The sequence below is a fragment of the Sus scrofa genome, chromosome 8, assembly GCF_000003025.6.
Source record: "Sus scrofa isolate TJ Tabasco breed Duroc chromosome 8, Sscrofa11.1, whole genome shotgun sequence".
Classification (NCBI taxonomy): domain Eukaryota; kingdom Metazoa; phylum Chordata; class Mammalia; order Artiodactyla; family Suidae; genus Sus; species Sus scrofa.
In genome coordinates this window covers 79,914,947-79,936,693 of record NC_010450.4, presented here as the reverse complement: position 1 = coordinate 79,936,693, position 21,747 = coordinate 79,914,947, and the positions used below count along the sequence as shown (strand labels likewise).

The following is a 21,747-nucleotide window of genomic DNA, read 5'->3' as shown; positions in this document are numbered from 1 at the left end:
TTTTATCTTTCTTCCTCCATTAATCTGAGCAGCAGTGTGGGCACTTGCCAAGCAAGTTATAATTATCTATTGTTGAGATTTAAATCTCTTGATTATACAACAAACACCCAGAAAGTCTGGATAGAGAGGCTGGGAGATTTGTTTTGAGGAATGGAAATAACAACAGGTTCCACTGTTCCTACAGTTTATCAATGTATCAGTTTTTATTCTAAAGAAAGTTTTATTCTATGAGGAACTTCTAGAGGCTCATTAGCTGACCTAGATGCTGTGGGCGTCCAAAAGGGGAATAAGACATGGTTTATAGCCTTTCAGAGTGTGTGTGGCCTATATAGGGTGATTGGATAAATCCCTTGAAGTATTATTGCATAATATTAGCCAGAATTACTGAATCATGGGCTAAGGGCTATTTGTAATGGAAGAGTTGGATGGTGGTTTCATGGGCTGGAAGTGTCATAGAGGAGAGATGTTTTAAAGGAAGAGAAAGAGTGAAGGGGAGAGCGTGAATGTAGGAAGGACATTTCCGGTAGCTATGTGAGCAAAGGGATGGAAAGTGAGAATGTGTGTGCTGGGGTCATACTGTTGACGCACTGAAGAGCCTTGCATAATTGTAGCCTAAAGGATGAATGCAGAGTTGTTTGTCTGGCACACAGGGCTGTTGGGGTTTGCTGTTGCTGACCTTATTTCATTCTGTCTTTTTGTTCACTCTCACTCCCTTTCCTTTGTCGCAGTCAGAGTCTGTTTGAGGTCAAATTCCACTTCTGCCACTTTCGAACTCTGTGACTTTGAATCTTGGTTGCTTCATGTAAAAATGGGGGTAATAAGAGGACTTATCTCAAGGGGTTGTTGTGAGGATGAGAAGTAAACAAATAGATGTAGAATGCTTAGAATAGCACCTGGGATCAATAAAATATTATCTGTTGTAACGTTATCTATCATTGTAAGTATCCATGTAAATAAATTATTGTATATATGAAGGAGATAAAATATTACCTATTGTTGTAAGTATCCATAAAGTGTTAGCTATTATTGTAACTATAATTGTTATTAATCCTTTAAGCCCTTTAGTCCAGGTGTCATCTCCTTCTGGTAGCATGTCCTTTGCTACGCAGCTTGCGCCTGCATCATCCAGTGTCCTTGCTTTACCTTGTTCTTACCTTGCTCACAGCACATCTTGTTCTGCACCCTAATCCTAGGCTGACACATCTATCTCATCCTGGATTGTAGGGTCCTGAAGCAGCCCTGTTTTGTTCATTTCTGTATCCTAGAGTCTACCGGCAAGCAATCAATATGTGTTGAATAATTGGGTGGATGGATGAATAATTAATAAAAGGATATAAAGTTATGAATTTACACATTATACTTTCCATCCACCTCCACTACACTGACTCAATCCATCTTGTTTAGTTATTAATGCTAAAAAGTAATATTGGGGCCAAAAATCAGTGGAATATGTAATGAAGGCATATGGGTCAAAATTTAACATTTTTTTTTTATAATTGGCCGCACTCAAGAAATCTTTACAAAATTGGTTTGCAAACATATTTCAAAATTTAAAGACTAACACTCACTATATAATCTTAATCATTCTGGACTATGAAGATTTATTCAGTTTAATCAAGACTGGAGATATTTCCAGAATCTAATTAGTAGTGAACTATGCTTTCTAAAGTTATTCTTTGTAAATTCTTAGACTGCAGAGGTGTATCTATGATATAGCTAGGACTATAATCTAAATGGGGGCTAGGTTTTTCCAATAAAAATCACATAGTTTTATTAATTACACCACTGACCACTTTCTATTTTTTTTTTAATAGTTTTTATTTGCACAGATCTAATAGATAAAATTTTGGCGATGGAAATTATGTATGTCTTAATGAAAAATAAAACAGTAAACCTAGAATGTTTTGTCTGAAAATAACAGCTAAAACCCTATAAAATATTAGTTAATAATAACCAATACTACTTGTTAGTTTTTGGTATGACAATTTAAAGAATTCTAGTGCACAGAGTAATCACGTTTAAAGGCATTTTTATTGTTACGTATTTTTTTAATATTTACAAAATATGAAGAATATGTTTATTTCAATTAGAAAGTCCATTGTTAGAAAATGTTATCTATTAAAAAATCAGATAAGCCTGTTGTATTTGCTTTTATCCCAGGTCTCATTCTTCTTTTTGAGGAAGAAGCATTTGAAGGCTATAAATGGGCTATTGAAATAGCTGAAAGAGCACACACAGTATTCTGGGCATCTTAACAACCACATGGGTTAGCTGCATGGTAGATCAGATCAGTTACTAAAAAGTCAACAGGCAGGGGTGAAATCAGCCACGGCCTATCCAGTCTGTGACTTACGTTCATCTATCAGTTGAATTGTCCAGTGACTGATATGACCCACCATTTAGCAGTCGGAGTTTCTTAGCATAGGCAGCCTGGCTCTGCTATGCTCTGGTTATCTGAGACATAGATGTGGCTGAGGCTGATGGACAGCAAAAATAGGATGATGAGGGCAGTAATCTGGTAAGACTCCCAAATATCCACTTCAGCTTTGCCATCAACACTCCAAGAAAAATATTTCCACTTCCGCTTTCTTTTTCTACTGTTATTTGTAAGGATAGCATTATTTATTTTAGGAATATGTAAAACATACTTTTCCTTTTTCTGTGCAATATCCACCCCCTTTTCTCTCTCTGCCCCCCCCCGCCCCGTTTTCTTCCCTCCCCCTCTCTGTATCGGTTAGGCACTGCAGAACACTGCCAGTATTCTAGTGGAAATCATAATGGCCAATAGCTTTTGACTTAAACACACCTGGATTGATGTTCCTCTTTTCTGCAATGGAAGTTACAATATCCACTTCCTAAGGTTGTGGGCGTTAAAGGATATGATGAACACGAAGTCCTTAGCACATGCTGAGTGATGACATTATCAACTCTTGTTCCTAATTAATATTCCCTCTTATTTCCAAGTGATGATATGGTGATAGATGGTAATCACTAGAATTAGATAGCCATTTTTTTTCCTTTCCCCATCAACAACTGATGGAAAGTTTTGACTTCACTTTTATTGATGCCTGAGATGGAAAATGATAGCTGAAGATGAGCAGCAACCTGGGACGTGGGAACGTAGAGAATTGTTTAGAATCTGCAGAACTAAATAAGTTTCCCTCTTTCATCATCTAATTATCAGCTGGTATTAGTGAAAGAAAAAAACAGCCAAAATAACAGCCAGCTAAATAAAACACTGGCTCTAAGGCATACATCTCATTACTTGAAATGTAGTTGATTTAAAAACTGACATATATTGAATTGAGTCACGTTCTAATCTTTTGACGGATACCTTCATTGTGAAGTAGTGAGCTGCAGATTGAAGGGAAACTGAATTGAAAGACTTGATCCAGTTCTGGCTTCTACAACCGAGGGGAAAAACAGGGAACATGTGGAAGATTCAGAGAAAAGACACAGAGATGCCAAGGGGCTAAAAGTGAAGCCTGGGGGGAAATGCTGGCTGGGTTGTGATAATAAAGCCTGCAGTACAGCTTGGACAACAGTGACATTAAGGTCATAAAAAGAATTGAAACAGCTATGCAGCGCGGTAGCCTTATGTGCAGAGAGGGCCAGGCCAGACTCAGACAAGGTGGGAAAAAACCCTCTTACTCTATAAAATCTTTAATTCTGATCCCCTGGAGAGAAAGTCTCCTTTCCATACATCCATCCTTCCTGCTCTTTCTTTCTTACCTTCCCCTCCCGCTCTGCTCCTCCTTCTCTCCAGCATGCTGGGGATATAAATTTGGAGCTAGAAATTCTGAATATGAGGTTTCAACAGGTAATGACTAGATGTATGAACTTGAGACAGTTCTAAGTTTTACTTAAAAAAGAATAAATGTCTCCTAATGTATAAAAGGAAGATAATAATTTTGACTTCATACGGTTACTGAGAGGATAAACTAACTCGTAAAAAAAATTATTTTGTACCATGTGGAGTAAATATGAATGGGAGTTTTTAGTATTGTCTGTGTATTTCCTCACTCTTCAGGTCTTTCCTCTCCCTTGCAATTCCAAGTAGTCGATAGCAGGGAAGAGAGGTAGAAAATTGCCTTCTCACCTGTCTTTGTAAGGTAGCTTCTTATCTTTAAGCAAAGGCTTAGTGAGAGAGAAATGGTTCTTAGGCTCTCTGAGGCTTTATTCCAGTCTTATGATTTCATGACAAATAAGCCTTCACATATTTTCTCTGTGGAGTTGCTTATTACTTTTCTTCAGGATGCATAGCAATCACTATCCTATTATTTTATTTTATTTTAATCTTATTTTACTTTTTGCTTTTTAGTGCTGTACCTGCTGCATATGGAGGGTTTCCAGGCTAGGGGTAGAATCAGAGCTGCAGCTGCCAGCCTACACCACAGCCACAGCAATGCCAGATCCAAGCTGCATCTGTGACCTACACCACAGCTCACAGCAATGCCAGATCCTTAACCCACTGAGGGTGGATTAAGGCCAGGGATGGAACCTGAGTTCTCATGGATACTACTCGGGTTCCTTATTGCTGAGCAACAATGGGAACTCCATCACTATTCTCTTCTGAATCTATACTTTGAGGCCCTGGAAATGGTCTCAGGAGAAAACTAGGGGAAGGAACCATTTCCAAGGCATGATTATATTGGTGTGGATGGTACAGCCTGCCCATTCCAGGTTTACCACCCCCAAACATTGCTCAGTGGATCCTGCAGCCAATAAAGACTTAATACTGTCATGTTTGTGCCTTAGAAAAAGGTACCAAAGAGAGTCCCAACCCCTCTGCACTGGCCATGGCCACGGTTTCCTGGGTGATCCCAACAGAGGCCAGACCCTCTTTTCCTGCTATTTGAACAGTGCTACCTCCACAGGACTGAGTCCTAAAGCACTCTCACTGCTCTTGCTTTTCTAAAATCACAGCAAACACTCACTTAACTCTCTCAGTGGAACATGCCAGCCTGCCATGGACCACGTTCCTTCAGAACAAGACCTGGCTCCTGCTAAATGGGAGCTGCAAATTTGTGTAGTTTCCTCATGGTCAAATCCAGTGTCTTACAGGAAGGTGGAGAATCACATTTGGTTCTTCGAAAAGATCAACAAAATTGATAAACCTTTAGCCAGATTCATCAAGAAAAAAAGAAAGAGGGTTCAACTCAAAATTAGAAATGAAAAGGAAAAAAATTACAACTGACACCACAGAAATGCAAAGGCTCATAAGAGACTACGGTGAGCAATGGTGTGCCATAAAATGGACAACCTAGAAGAAGTGGACAGATTTACAAAGGTACAGCCTACCTGGACTGACCCAGAAAGAAACAGAAAATATGGATGGACCAAGCACAAGCACTAAAAATTGAAAATGAGATTTAAAAACATCCAAAAAACAAAAGTCCAGGACCTGATGGCTTCACAGGCAAATTCTATCAAACATTCAGAGAAGAGTTAACACCTGTTCTTCTAAAACTCTTGCTACATCTGTTTCTGTGATCAGAGACTGTGTTAGTTTGTTAGAACTTTCATAACGAAGGATCACACCTGAGTGGCTTAGACAGCAGAAATTTATTGTTTCATAATTCTTCAGACTGGAGGTCTGAGACCAGGTGTCAGCAGGGTCAGTTCCTCCTGAGGGCTATAGGGAGACTCTGTCTTAGGTCTCTCTTCTAGCTTCTGGTGGTTTGCTGGCTATCTTTGGGATTTCTTCGCTTCTGCAGCATCACCTCGATCTCTGCCTTCATTCGCACATGACATTCTTTCTTTCCCTGTGCATGTCTGTGCCTACATTTCCCCTCTTTATAAAGACAGCAGTCATATTGGATTAGAGTTCACCTTAGTTCAGTATGACCTTAACAATTTAACTAATTACCTCTGCAACAATCCTTTTCCAAATAAGGTTATACTCTGAGGTGGAACTTCAACTTATGAATATTGCAGGGACATAATTCAGTCCATCACTGGGACAAACTCCCACATATATCTTGATTAAAGCATATTGAGTACTTAGAATATATAAAACATGGTACTGAGTTCTCAGGGCATTGATTAAAGATATGTTATGAATGATCCCTGGGCCATTAAGAATTTAACTTTTAGTTAGAAGTCAACCCTGTTGCTGAGAAAAATTAAACAAATACATGGCAAGAATCTGATCAAAATTAATAGTAGATTTCCATTTTTTTTTAAGCCACATAAAAATATTTGAGATTGGGAAACCAATATAGAAAATAGAGAAAACAGGAGTTCCTATTATGGCCCAGAGGAAATGAACCCAACTAGTATCCATGAGTATGTGGGTTGGATTCCTGGTCTTGTTCAGTGAGTTAAGGATCCAGCATTTCCATGAGCTGTGGTGTAGATTGCAGATGCAATTCAGATCCCACATTGCTGTGGCTGAGGTGTAGGCCTGCAGCTGCAGCTCCAATTTGACCCCTAGCCTGGGAACTTCATATATTGCGGGTGCAGCCCTAAAAAAAAAAAAAAAAGAAAGAAAGAAAGAAAAAGAAAGCTTATTTTTGCTATGATTCAAATGAGGTATAGCATTTAGAGTCCCTTCTGCCCACTTCTTTTCAGAGCACCCACTGAGGCTTTTCATGAAAGAAATATAATTCAGTTAGAATGCCAAAGAATAGTTTGATTCAGAAAGGGAGCAGAGGAAAGGAATGTTCACTAATGGAGCACGTAGGATGTGAACTAAAGTTTGGAGGTAGGGACGTGGAAGGAGTCTTCAAAGCCTAGAGAACTGAGCTTTTTAGAAAACAGTGGAAGCAAATACAGAAAAGTAGATTAGCATCCTAGGATGGAGGATTTCATCATGACTTGACTGAGTTCAGACCCTTGAAAGAAATTTCCGGGGAACTGGAAGCTGTGCTAAGCCCCTCAGTGGCCTCTATGTATCTTACGTCATCATCTTATTTCCTTGCTTGGGTAAGTTACTATTTTGATAGTTCCCAATCTCTCAATTCCTTTTTTTCTTAGAAATGCAGCATTGAAACAGTCTTAGACTATGTAGCTTTTATAGATTGGTTTCCTTACTTTTATGCTATATAATTTTATGCTATATAATTCAGCATAATTTTAACAATTTCCTACCAAGTTCATATGTATAGTATGGATTTATCAGAATCAGATGACAGAATTGTGGAAGGAAAGAGAATTATGTATCAAGTCTCAAGATCTTAGATACAATGTTGTAATATATCTTTACAGATATCTAAGAAAGAGGTTTCACTCCTCCAAATTTATAGATGAAAAATTCGAAGTTTGGGTAGAGTGATTTTCCCAGTGTCACAAGTAAGTGTAAAAGTTGGAATCTGAGCCTAGATTCCCCCCAAGATCTTATCCTGGAGAATGGAAAATATTGAAATCTAATGGTAGTGACATTAGTCAAAATAGTTTGTTTTTTTTTTTTAATAGAACTCACATAGGATCTTTGGGAAAGTGGAATTATTTCAGTTCTGTTAATTAATGTCAGGCTGCTGGCTCTGAATTCCTAGGCTCTATCTCAGACATTAAAATGGGCAGCTGTCTATCATCCACACAGATATTTTCTTAGGAGTTTGCTGAGGCACCATTCCCCACTTTTCCTCATCATCAGTAGCTCTTTTTATACACATTTTAGAACTAAAAAGCCAAGAAAAAAAGAACACAAAATAGGCAGGTATAAAATGAAGATGGGAGTGGCCCATTATATCAGGAGGCAAAGAGCTGTAAATGAAGGGAGATCAGGAAAATCTCCGATAGGAAGACAAACTGTAAATTAGATTATTCTGTATATTCCAATTACTCTAGATGATACAGAATTGGGGAATAGAAGATCAGCACATTCATACTACATAATGCTCAGAAGATAGAGAAATGGAGCTGAAAGTTGTACATATAATTTTGTTCTTCAGGTGGCTAGATGAGCCTGGGAGTCACTCATGCAAAAATGAATAGGAAATGGAGCTGGGAAAATCTGAATAGTGGATGAGTCCTTAGGGAAACAAAAAAGAAATGTTAAGTATTACAGTATATGGAAGAGGAATAATATCTCCAGGATTTATTATTAAAGGAATAGAACCCAGAAAGTGAATTTCTTTAGAAAAAAAGAAGATAATACAAATTTTAAAAAAGCATGCAGTCTTAATATTTTTACTTTAATGGGTAAACACCCGGTATATGAGAAGTTAAAATTCTTATGAAACAGGAGCAAAAATCATCCAGAAAAGTAGTGCTATAAAAATAAACATTGGAGGTGGGGTTGATTTAAAAAACAAACAAACAAATAACTAAAAATGTAATGACAAATTTAAAAAATCTGCCAGAAAACCAAATGGGTAATGCCAAGGATGAGTGTTTAAGTGCTCCCAGCACGCAGAGGCATAGGATGAAGTAATGACAGCAACAGGACAGAAGATAGAGGATAAGGAAGGCAGAGAACAGAGATGCAGCATTAAAAGTACATGTGAGCTGAAGAAAAATGCCAAACAGTGGGAGCATGCAATAAGCAAAGGCAAATTGAACAATAATATCTGGACTGAAAAACAACAACGACAATAAAACTGGTGAACATGGACTGAAAAAGCTCATCACAGTCCAAAGAAAGTTATGAAAATAGTTCCTATGCCAGCCAAACTTTTAAATAATCAGTGGCATCAGTGTCCCTACACAGAATAGATGGAGACTCAAATTTAGGCTACAAGGAGAATTTATTTAGAGAGAGACTAAGTACAAGGCCATAATATGCCATTTATGACAACATGGATGAAACTTGAAATAGTGAAATAAACAGGGAAAGAAAAATACTATATGATATTACTTATATGGATATCAACAAAAACAAACAAATCTAAAAGTCAAAGAAAAAGGGATCAGATTTGTGGTTACCAGAGGGGCGAAGTGGAGGGCGGGGGAGAAGTTGGAGGAAGGTGGTCAAAAGACACAAACATCTAGTTGCAAGGTATACATGTACTAGATATGTAAGAAAAACACAACTGCAGCTAGCACTGATGCATGATATATAGGAAAATTATTAGGAGAGTTAATCCTAAGAGACCTCCTTTCACAAAGAGAATTTTGTTTTCTTTTTTCACTTTCTATTTTTATGGTCTCTAAATTACACAGTAGGTAATCTATCAAAATGATAAAGTAGGATGATGCAGAACTCATCTCTCCCCATGAATACATCAAAACTATGACACATGGGACAGTTCTCACTGAAAAACTAACCGGAAACTGGCAAAAAAGAACAAGGTTGCAAGAAAGATCCACCAGAATCAGGTAGAAAGGGAAACGATGTGACCAGGAAATGACCTGTGCTCCTGAGAGGGAAATCAGAGGAAAAGGGAGATTGCAAGGGGCAGAGACCCTCACTGGGGAGAGAGTGGTTTGAGCCACATGTTGGGCATCCCTGCCCTGGGGTCTGATAAAGGAAAGAGGAGCTCCCATGTCTGGTTGAAGGTCCAGTGGAAGCAACAGGAGAGCTGTGGGAATTCTAAATGCTACTTGTGAAATGCACATGCAAGTTTACTTGCTCCCAAAGCACACTGAAAGCCGCACAGGTGGATGATCAGTTTTCCATAACTGCAACAAGGTGTTTACTAGTCTAAGCTGAGAGAATGCTCCAGCGCTGCTTAGGAGCTCATCTGTGAGACACAGACATGATTCAGACCAAAAGTGGCATTTAAGGAGGGAAGGGGCACAGAGTGAGCTTGGATCTGACTCCCAAGGCATCTGTTTCAGTACTTGAAGCCCACTGCCATCCCTAATAGGGTGGCAGCAACCTGTTAGCAGAGGAGAAGCATCAGCTTACACCTATCTCTGGTCCTAGGCCTTCCATCTTCAGCCCCACTTCCTACCAAACACGCCATGAGGGAAAATTTGACTGGTGTTCTCATAAAATCCAGCTCTCCCACCGAGAAGATTCAAACTTATATTTGATGAAATTATGGCTGAAAACTCCCAAAGTTGAAAAAGGAAACAGATATACAGTACAGGAACTGAAGAGGGTCACAAATCGACCCACACCAAGACATATCATATTTAATGTAGTCAAATTTAGAGAATTCTAAAGGCAGCAAGATAAAGAAAATAGTTATAGATAATGGAACACCCATAGGATATTGGCTAATTTTTCTGAAGAAACTTTTCAGGCCAGAAGGCAGTGGCATGATATATACAAAATGCTGAATAGGAAAAATCTGCAAAGTAAATTTTTCTACCAAACAAGATTGTCATTTAGATTCGAAGTTGAGATAAAGAACTTCTGAAACTAACAAAAAGTAAAAGAGTTCATCAATAGTAAGCCTACCCTGAAAGAAATGTTAAAGGATCTTCTCTAAGTGGAAAAGAAAAGCTATACTAAGAAGTAAGAATCCATAAGAAAAGAAAAATCTCACTAGTAAAGCCAAATATATAGTAAAGACTGATGGCCAACCATTTAAATAAGCTAGTACACAGATCAAAAGACCCAACAACAAAAAAGTAAAATCACCTATAACTAAAGTAATCAGAAAGGGGATAAACATGAAGATATAAAACATGGAATTAAAAACACAAAATGTGGGAGAGGAGAGGCAAAAATTAGATCTTTTACAATGTGTTTGAATTTAAGGGACTACAGGTTTAAAACTAATTATTTTGGCATTTCTATATACTAACAATGAAGGAGCAGAAAAGGAAATTAGGGAAGCAATCCCATTTACCATTGCATCCAAAAGAATAAAATACCTAGGAGTAAACCTACCTAAAGAAACAAAAGACCTGTACTCAGAAAACTACAAGCCACTGATGAAAGAAATCAAAGATGACGCAAATAGATGGAAAGATAGACCATGCTCATGCATTGGAAGAGTTAATATTATCAAAATGACTATACTACCTAAGGCAATCTACAGATTCAATGCAATCCCTATCAAATTACCAAGGACATTTTTCACAGAACTCAAACAAAATATTTTAAAGTTTGTTTGGAAGCAGAAAATACCCAGAATTGCCAAAGACATCCTGAAAAAGAAAAATGGAGCTGGAAGAATCAGGCTGCCGGACTTCAGACTATACTACAAAGCAGCAGTCATCAAAATCGCATGGTATTGGCACAAAGACAAATATAGATCAGTGGAACAGGACAGAAAGCCTAGAATTAAACCCACGCACCTACAGCCAACTAATCTATGACAAAGGAGGCAAGAATATACAATGGAGAAAGGACAGCTTGTTCAATAAGTGGTGCTGGGAAAACTGGACAGTCACATGGAAAAGAATGAAATTAGAACACTCCCTAACACCATACACAAAAATAAACTCCAAATGGATTAAAGACCTAGATATAAGACCAGACACTATAAAACTCTTAGAGGAAAACATAGGCCAAACACTCTCTGACATAAATGACAGCAACATCTTCTCAGATCCACCTCCTAGAGTAATGACAGTAAAAACAAAAATAAACAAATGGGACTTCATTAAACTAAAAAGCTTCTCCACAGCAAAGGAAACCCTAAACAAAATGAAAAGACAACCCACGGAATGGGAGAAAATATTTGCAAATGAATCAACTGACAAGGGATTAATCTCCAAAATTCATAAACACCTCCTACCACTCAATACCAAAAAAAACAAACAGCCCCATCAAAAAATGGGCAGAAGATTTAAACAGACAATTCTCCAAAGAAGACATACAAATGGCCAAGAAACACATGAAAAGATGTTCAACATCACTCATTATTAGAGAGATACAAATCAAAACCACTATGAGGTACCACCTTACATCAGCCAGAATGGCTATCATCCAAAAGTCTACAAATAATAAGTGCTGGAGAGGGTGTGGAGAAAAAGGAACTCTAGTACACTAGTACTCTAGTTGGTGGGATTGTACATTGGTGCAACCACTGTGGAAAGCAGAATGAAGAGTCCTCAGAAAACTAAACATAGAACTACCATTTGATCCAGAAATCCCACTCCTGGACATCTATCCAGAGAAAAACACGACTGTCAAAGACACATGTATTCCAATGTTCGCTGCAGCACTATTTACGATAGCCAAGACATGGAAACAACCTAAATGTCCATCGACAGAGGAGTGGATCCAGAAGATGTGGTATATATACATAATGGAATATTACTCAGCCATTAAAAAGAACAAAATACCAGCATTTTTTGCAACATGGATGGACCTAGAAACTATCATGCTAAGTGAAGTCAGCCATACAATGAGACACCAACATCAAATGCTTTCACTGTCATGTGGAATTTGAAAAAAGGACAGACTGAACTTTGCAGAACAGAAGCTGACTCACAGACATTGAAAAACTTATGGTCTCTGAAGGAGACAGTTTGGGGGGTGGGGGATGTGCTTGGGCTGTGGGATGGAAATCCTGTGAAATCAGATTGTTATGATCATTATACAACTACAGATATGATAAATTCATTTGAGTAATAAAAAATAAACAACTAATTATTGGTCAATATATATTAACCACATGGTAATCACAAATCAAAAACCTACCATAAATACACAAAAGCAAGAGAAAGGAATATAAGTATATCACTAAAGAACATTATCAAATCACAAGGAAAGAAACAAGAAGAATAAAAGAACACAGAACTACAAAAACCTAGAAAACAAGTATTAAAATGATAAAAAGAGGAGTTCCCATCATGGAAATAAACAGTGACTAGTATAACAAACCAGTATATATCAAACAGAGGTAACAAACAGCGCTAAGAAACCTGACTAGTATCCATGAGGACAGGGGTTTGATCCCTGGCCTTGCTCAGTGGGTTTAGGATCTGACATTGCCACGAGCTGTGTGTAGCCCACAGATGTGGCTTGGATCCATTGTTGCTGTGACTGTGGTATAGGCTCATACCTGCAGCTCTAGTTTGACCCCTAGCCTGAGAACTTCCATGTGCCTTGGGTGCAGCCCTAAAAAGACCAAAAAAAAAAAAAAAAAAAAAAGACAAAAAGACATTCCTACGAATAATGCCTCTAAGTGACGATGGAATAAATGCTCCATTCAAAATACATAGGGTGGCTGATTGGATAAAAAGATGAAGTCTATTTATATACTCTTTACAAGAGACTCACTTCAGAACCAAAGATACACATAGACTCAAAGTGAGGGAATGGAAAAGATATTTCATGCAAATGGAAACATGAAACCTGGTGTAATAATACTCATATCAGATAAAATATTCTTTAAAACAAAGTCTATAATAATAGTCAAAGAAAGGCATTATATAATGATAAAGGGATCAACAAAAGAATATATTTATTAAAATATATGCACCCAGTAGAGCATCTAAATTATAAAGCAAATATTAACAGACATAAGATACTGACAATTATACACTAAGAGCAGATATTTTAGCACCTCACTTACATCAATGAACATATCATCCAAACAGAAAATCAGTAAAACAACAGTAGTCTTAAATTATGCAATAGACTACTTGGACCTAGATATCTACGGGACATTCCAAACAGAATAATGCTATAATTGGATGGACTTAGAGAGTATTATGTTTCGTGAGATAAGTCAGACACGGGAAGACAAATACTATCTGATATCACTTAAATGTGGAATAAAAAATAAACTAAAAATGGAGTTTCCATGTGGTCTAAGAATCCCACTCCTAGGCATATATGCAGAAAAAAATGACAGTCCTAATTCAAAAAGATACATGCACCCCTATATTCATTGAAGCATTATTTACAATAGCCAAGACATGGAAGTAACTTAAGTGTACATTGACAGATTAATGGATAAAGAAGATGTGGTGCATAGATATATATATGTACAGAATCATCACAACCAAATTTTGTAACATTTCCATCCCAAACCCTCAGTGTATCCCTCCATCCCCCAATTTGTCTCATTTGGAAATCATACATTTTTCAATGTCTGTGAGTCAGTATCTGTTCTGCAAAGAAGTTCATTGTGTCCTTTTTTTAAGATTCCACATGTAATTGATAGAACGGATGTTGGTGTGTCATTGTCTAACTGACTTCACTTAGCATGATAATTTCTAGGTCCATCCATGTTGCTGTGAGTGTCATTATTTCTTTCCTTTTAATGGCTGAGTAATATTCCACTGCATATATGTACCACATCTTCTTGATCCACTCCACTGTCGATGGACATTTAGGTTGTTTCCATGTCTTGACTGTTGCAAATAGTGCTTCAGTGAACATTGGAGTACATGTGTCTTTTCGAGTCATGGTTTTCTCTGGATAGATGTCCAGGAGTGGGATTGCTGGATCAAATGGTAGTTCTATGTTTAGTTTTCTGAGGATTCTCCATTCTGCTTTCCACAGTGGTTGCACCAATGTACAATCCCACCAACAGTGTACTAGGGTTCCTTTTTCTCCACACCCTCTCCAGCACTAATTGTTTGTAGACTTTTTGATGGTAGCTGTTCTGGCTGGTGTAAGGTGGTACCTCATAGTGGTTTTGATTTTCATTTCTCTAATAATGAGTGATGTTGAAGATGTTTGCATGTGTTTTTTGGCCGTCAGTATGTCTTCTTTGGAGAACTGTCTGTTTAGATCTTCTGCCCATTTTTTGATGGGGTTAGCTATCCTTTTTTTTTTTTTTTTTTTTTTTTAATGAGATTATAGATGGTAACTAAACTTACTGTGGTAATCATCTCACAATACAGTTAACCATTATTCTGTACACTTAAATGTATACAATAAAATATGTCAATTATATCTTGATACACCTGCAAAAGGTAAAATAACACCTTGGAAAATTTAGTGGACAAAAAGGAGAGAAAATGCTAATTAAATATTGTAAATAAAAGTGAATATAGCAAGAAGTGACAAGATTTTTTAAACACTAAGTATGTATATACAATTTTCTGATTAATAATCTTAATGATACATATCTTTTGAGAAAAGAATTTCCAAAATTATCTATGAAGAATAGAAAATTGGAATTCCTCTTGTGGCTCAGTGGGTTAAGGACCCAATGTTGTCTCTGTGAGGAAGACATCCCTGGCTTCGGTCAGTGGGTTAAGGACCTGGTGTTGCCACAAACTATGGTGTAGGTAACAGATGCAGCTTAGATCCAGTGTTGCTATGGCTGTGGTGTAGGCCTCAACTGCAGCTCCGATTGGACCCCTTGACTGGAAACTTTTGTATGCCGCAGGTGCGGCTTTAAAAAGAAAAAGAAAAAAACAAACAAAAAAAGAAAACCAGAATATATAAACATAAAAGCATTTGAAAAAATCAATAAAATAATTATCAACAAAAATCACTAAAACTAGTTGATTTTACAGGAACGATCTTTCAGACTTTTAAGGAACACATCACATGCCTTTTATTTAAACCATTTTTGAGAATAGGAAAAGATAGTTTAATGTTATGAAACAAGCATGAAATTTATGCCAAATATAGAACAAATGGAAACCATGCCCTCCTCAAAATGTTGAACACTGGAGCGTCCTGTCAGAAGTTAATAGTTATTCTATACAGAGAGCTCTCCATATATTTAGTCAAATCAATGTAATAAACCATCAATAAAACCAGTCTTAACAGAGTACTTTACTACAGGACATCTTAGGTTCTGTAATCTACTAAAATGCATTATAAGCGTCTGTAATTTATTTGACAGTGAGAGGGACCTTCCCTTACTTTTTCTTTACCAGACTTTACACCTAATAACTCTTTGCAATGTTTGGCCCCCTAGTGTTCCAGTAAGTGGACAAGTTCTCAGCTACCAGAGAGGTGTCAGAGGGCAATGTCCCTGATTAACACACATGTCGAAATCTTAAATAGCAGAGATCAAACTGATGCCGGCAGAGTATTCACAGAATCATTAATCTTTATCTTGTAAATTTTATCCTAAGAATGCAAGATTGATTTACTACTAGCAACCAAATTAATAAACCCTTCAAAGGTCAGATTTACAAATATGATCATTTAAGCTAATGGCAAAATGGGATTTCATAAAACAAAAGAGAGGAATAAAATACATTTTTTTTTTTTTTAATTGGCAAAAGTGGGGAAAGGCTGATTACAAAGCTGGATGGATAGCTGTGAAGTGGCTAGCTCAGGTCCCGCTGGTGAGTGTGTCTGTCACTAGGCATACTCTTTCTGGGGGACAGTTTGGTGACATGTGTATTTAATTTGTAGTACAGCCTTAAAAAATTAAAAATTCACAGAAGGCTTAGATTCTAAGAGAACTGATGAGCGGGGGAGGGAAGGAGACCTAGAGAGAAAGAGAAATTAACAGAGAGAGATGCTTGGTTAATAGTGTCTTAATTTAAAAACTTGCTCCAGACCTTTAGAACAAGCCATTCTCTGGCCTTGCTTTCCCCCATGGCCAAGAAGCTTTAGTGTTAAGGAAATTGAAATTAAACTCTCCAAGTAGAAATCATTACTGACTTCCAAGTAAGTGGGATGTGAATGGTTATTTGCAGTCCTGGGTTAAAATATTACTGAGGTTCTCAGGCCATATCAGAAAGATCATCTCTGGCTTGGTCAGCTGGGCTACAGTAGCCAGGTTTTCCTCGATCAGTAATAACTTGAATGGCTTTATCACCCAGGTTCCTGAGAACTGAAAGTGTGAGGATGGGCCAGTTTACCAGCTGCTTCCTTGAAAGTCCAGAGGGACAACTGAAAGGGACAGCTGTGGGTCTTCAATCTGAACTTTCTCCCTTTGGGATTCTTAATGCTAATGCAGTTTGGGAAATTTTAAATCATATTTTGTTATCCGTTGGCTCCCTGCCTCGCGAGTGTCAGCCAAAGCTGTAATGAAGTAATATCCAAGGGTGAGATTTTGCTTCCCCTGCAGTCCTGTGGCCACAGTGTCATGCTAATGCATCTCCTGCAGGATCGCAGGTCACAAAGAACTCATAACACTCATCATACCCAAGGTGGAGCCGGCCAGGATGTCTTTGACACCTAGCTGTTACCTTCAAGTTCAGCAAGGATGCAGCTGGAAAACACAGAGGCTGTAACCTAAATCCCACCTAGTCACAAAGATTGGTCCCTGATTATGTCATTTGATTAAAACATTATTTGGAATCTCACCTTATATACTCAAACAGGCTTATTTTAAAAATCTGGATTTTGTGGGATATGCTAGATTTGGAAAGTTTCTCTATGGTTTACTATTTGCATGTTTTACTTCACTTTTTACAGACTTCTGAGAGCAACAGCAGTGAGACTGTGGAGAATATTTCATTTGTATTGAACATAATGAGAATGTGGATAAATGTATATGTACAAAAAATCCTATGAGCTTGTCTGTGTGTGTGTGTTTTAACTATATATTTCCATGGAAACAACTGGAGATGAATAGAACAATTAACATAATTTTACAAATTATTTGAACCAGTACTTTGTCATTTTGAAATTTCCCAGGATATGTATTTACTTAAACCATACTCTTTCTACTATACTCTTAGAACTTGATGCTTATAGCAAAGAACAGTCAATTAAATACAAGCATTCCACAGCAACTTTGTCACTGCTATAGCTGTTTTAAAATTAATTTTTCAGTTGTCCTTCATCTAAAGGCCTAAGGCAAATTTTGTTTTGTTTTATGAGGAAGAGTGAGGGAGTGGCAGAAGATTTCTATTGCAAAGACTTTATTAAAATAAAATATTCTAAAGTGCACAATTTAAAGAATGTGATTTTATGCTGCTTGTACAAATGAGTAATGCCATTTACACTGAACTTGATGTAATGGCAGCCCCAGAATAATGGCACGCACTCAAAAGTTATTAAGCTAAATATTAAAATTGTTGTTTTATACTTTTAGGTATATAAATAATTTATAGCGTGTAACTGATGGTCTGGATTGTATCATCCTGTGATTCATTCATGGTACATTGTGGTAAATAATGATTAAGGAGTAAAAAAAAAAAAATGTAACTTCCAATTGAATGGTCACCAAAAATTCACTGGGGCCAGTGACTTAACCTCTCAGCTCCTCAATTTCAGTCTGTAAAATTGGCTCAATTGGGCAATGGAATGAGAAAAGAGGTAGGGAGACACTTGGAGAATATTGCTGTAATGGTCGTACGAAAAACAAAGACAGTGCAGTGGACCATGGCACTTTGTGGTTCATGTGTATGAGGGTGGGGATGTGTGCAGATTTTTAAAAACAAAATCATATTTTAAAACAGCTTTTAGAGAAGCATGCTTTGCTGTTTTCTGCAATATCTGTTACACTTTTCTCCCTTAATTGATTTGTTATCCTCACTATAAACTTCCATTCCTCCATGATTTCACCAGGTATGTGTCACATCATATATTCTAATTCTCACACACATCTTGGTCATTTTCCTTAGTGTTTCTTAGCTCACATTTCTGAGAAAGGAAATTTATATATTGATCCTGTTTATTTTTCACAGATCACATATCACTAGCCAGCAGGGAGACTGGCTGTTACTGAGATAGTGCCAACCCTGGTTTAACCAGCTCTGGTCAATGGGGTCAAAGATATATATGATAGAAAACATGGCTGACTAGGCAGCGAGAGACCTGAGGCGTGGAAGTGTCACTAACAGGGGCCTGAGGAGGGATCGGTGCTGATGGAAATATTTTGTTCATCTTGACATTCTGAACCACTTGCTTCCAGGTTCCTAAAAGTGATAAGATCTTTCTTTTCTCTGGGTCTTTTTAGATACTGAGTTTTCCTGTGCCGTTTCTGTAATGGATCTTGAACCTTGCTCAGTAAAGAGGCTTACTCCCTTGGTTTGAACCACCAGTGTCCCTTCCTGTGTGGAACTCTGTCTCTGCGTTTTCCCATGTCTGGTTTCAATGAACCAGGCTCATTGTGAACTGGGGAAATAGAATCTTGACAAGTGGGATGGAGAAAACTAACATGGATAAAGTATTAATACTTTCTCTGATTGGGTAAAAAATGGTCTCAGCAACATTACTCTAATCTGCACCTATTTCTTCCACTTTTTGATTTTGCAATGCACAAAAACCAACAAAGAGATGAAAAGATCAAACTCTGGGAGAAAGGAAGCTGAAAAGGTAAATGGATATCTCTTTCATTAGTATGCAAAGTGTGCGAAAGGTGAATCTGCTGAAAAAAAGAGGAGACCAAATCTCCTGACAAACAAGCTGCTCAGGGAAACTTTGTTGGAATAAGCTTGACATTGGAGAAAACAAACTGTTGAGAAGTGATTTTGACTGATAGAGGTAGAGGGGGTGAGGAAGCTCTTGCACTTGACCGTAGATGTTTTTTTCCTTTCAAAAATGTATCTAAAATATTTTCTGCTATAATAGTTATTGTGGTTCAAGTTAATTTTTAAAATAGTGTATTACTTTTGGAGCTAAAAGGAGATGAAGTTTACTTATTTCTGTATCTAGCAGATTAACCAGCAGTTGAGAACCTTCCAGCTTGGGTCATGTGACTTACACTCTACTGCCACCTTTTGGAAGTTTATCTACCTTGTAGGTCCCTCTTTTTGAGTCAGTATTAAACTGTACTCATTAACTATAAAATTAAAGATCGTGATAGTAAAGTGAAAAGAATCAATAATGAATGTAATAATGGAAGGAGCTAGAACTTATGTTACTTCTGAAAATAAGAAAAGAAATAAAAGCATTAGCTTTCATGAATGATAGAATTGAATTAAACCCCAATTTTAAGACATATCCTGTATGTAATCTCAAACAAGTTTATTCAGTGGTTAATTTTTTCATCCACCAGGTACAGAATGAGTATATAAATTGAGCATTCATTATGTGGCCACAACTGTGTTAGATACTAAATATAATGGTAGCGAAACAGTAGAACACATGTCCTCCCAAAGTCTAATCTAGAGACTACTGTCAACTTGGCAGTTTAAATATAAATAAAGTTTTATTTATTTATTTTTTAGGTGAGGAGATGCATTAAGTGGTTTAATTATTTTTCCCAAATTTGAAGAGTTATTAATGAAAATGAGACACTTTTTAAAGTACATGGAGTAAGTGCTTCACACAGTGTAAATATTCACAATTTATTATTTCCTGTTCTTACAAAATGTTTGGTAGGAGATTCTAGTGGTACTGGTAATAAATAAGTTGATCTTAAGAGTAGAATTAAGTGAAACTCTTTAAGTTACTTAACCCAGAGAGATAAGGGAAGTAGGTAGTGAGATACAGTTTATGTCATATATAAGAATTATTTTTTTCCTAGATGATCATATAAACCACAAATTCGTTTATGGAAGCCATTGGAAAATAAACTTGAGATTGTAATATTTTTTGTTCTACAAGAACTATCTGATAAACAGCCTTTTATGAGCTGTGTAAATAAGGGGAGGTAAAGAGTAGATCCGTTTAGATAGGGAGGGTGTTCTGCGTTGAGAGTGCAGCTTGGGAGAAGGTTTGGCTGTGGGTGGGAGCAAAATGCAAATAGGAAGAAGGCTGTTTGCACATGTGCTCATAGAAGCAGAGTGGAGCTCCACAGAGGCATAAAGGAATCTAAGAGGAATGAAGGATAAAGAAGCAGTGGTTAAATAGGTTCATCCGAATCCAAAGTGTAATAGATGGCTCCAAAGTGAAAAAGTGTATTCCATGGTTAAAAAAAAAAAAAGGATCTGGTGGGGGAACAGAGGCTTTGGAAGTCAAACAGTAACCCTGGTGGATTGTGAGAGAGGTTTCCTTCCTAGAGACTGAAAGGAAGACAAAAATGACATACTGCAAATGGTGGGAGAGTATCCGTTCTTGGGAAGACTGCCTGGGATTACAGCAGTTTACTTGCTTGTTTCATTTGAATTGTGATAAAATTCATATAACATAAAAATTTTAAGTATTCCTTTCAGTACAGCCAAGTGTATTCACATTGCTGTGAAGCAGACCTTCCAGAACTTTTTCATCTTACAGAACGGGGAAATTAAAAAACAACTGCTCCATGGGAGTTCCCGTCGTGGTGCAGTGGTTAACGAATCCGACTAGGAACCATGAGGTTGCGGGTTCGGTCCCTGCGCTTGCTCGGTGGGTTAACGATCTGGCGTTGCCGTGAGCTGTGGTGTAGGTTGCAGACGCGGCTCGGATCCCGCGTTGCTGTGGCTCTGGCGTAGGCCGGTGGCTACAGCTCCGATTCGACCCCTAGCCTGGGAGCCTCCATATGCCGCGGGAGCGGCCCAAGAAATAGCGAAAAAAAAAAACCTGCTCCTTCCACCCTTGCTCCCCTAGCCCTGGGCACATAATTTATTTCCATGAGTTTGACTACTATTGGTATCTCATACAAGCAAAACCACACGGTAGTTGTCTTTTTTGCAACTAGCTTATTTCACTTAGCCTAGTATCTTCAAGTTTTACTTGCCTCATCTAAACCCTTTGGAGAAGTGTATCTATTCAGAGAAGATACCTTGGTGATGACAGTGGGTATAAGCTTTTTTCTTGGAAACTCGAGGGAATCAGATCTCAACCAGGGCTGCAAGAATTGGGGGATGGGGGAAGGATAAAGGGGTAGGATGTAAAAAGCTTAGACAGAGAAGAGGTAATAGGAATGAAGCTTGGGATGAAAACAGAGCCTAACTGTATAACTAGAGGCCATCAGACAAAGGAAGTGGGAAATGGGAACCTTTTATAGTGTGACCTAGATTGAATGTTGGATCTATGGTGTGAAAAGGAACTCCTCGTGAGGCCAGTGTAATTTGGACTTTGACATTGGACAGGAAATCTGGAGAGCATGTAATATGGGCCATGTGAAAAACAACCTGAGCTTTTACCAGTGCAAAGACTAATTTCTAATAAGTCCTAAAGAGGAGTCCAAAAGAAGAGTGGACCAGATGATGTGGGAAATG

The 21,747-nt window shown here is 37.7% G+C and overlaps 1 long non-coding RNA gene across 1 annotated transcript in view; it reads left to right on the top strand.

Annotated features, from left to right (window-relative positions):
* The window catches only part of LOC110262142, a 128,833-nt gene that overhangs the window by 1,530 nt on the left and 105,556 nt on the right, over positions 1–21,747 (top strand). The gene's annotated exons all lie outside the window — the stretch shown is intronic.